Below are 287 nucleotides of genomic sequence, written 5' to 3' on the forward strand. Positions count from 1 at the left end.
TGTTGTTTTGAAATTGATATATTCTTTAACAGATAGAAAAGAGTTGATGGGGCGTGAAAATAAAGATGCTATTTTGTAATTCCACATTATTTTGGTTTGCAATTATTTCAAATTATTCTTTAAATTTATTTCAAAACGTATCATTCAAAATGAACACATTTTGCATTGTGTGAAACCGACAGTTTAAAACTGTAAGAAGTAGTACGCTATATAAATGTATTACTTATTGAAGCATTTTTTTTAAAAAACATTCGCGTGATCATCGTACATAAATGTTATATGACAAT

Source organism: Mizuhopecten yessoensis, unplaced genomic scaffold, assembly GCF_002113885.1.
Source record: "Mizuhopecten yessoensis strain PY_sf001 unplaced genomic scaffold, ASM211388v2 scaffold5923, whole genome shotgun sequence".
NCBI classification, from domain to species: domain Eukaryota; kingdom Metazoa; phylum Mollusca; class Bivalvia; order Pectinida; family Pectinidae; genus Mizuhopecten; species Mizuhopecten yessoensis.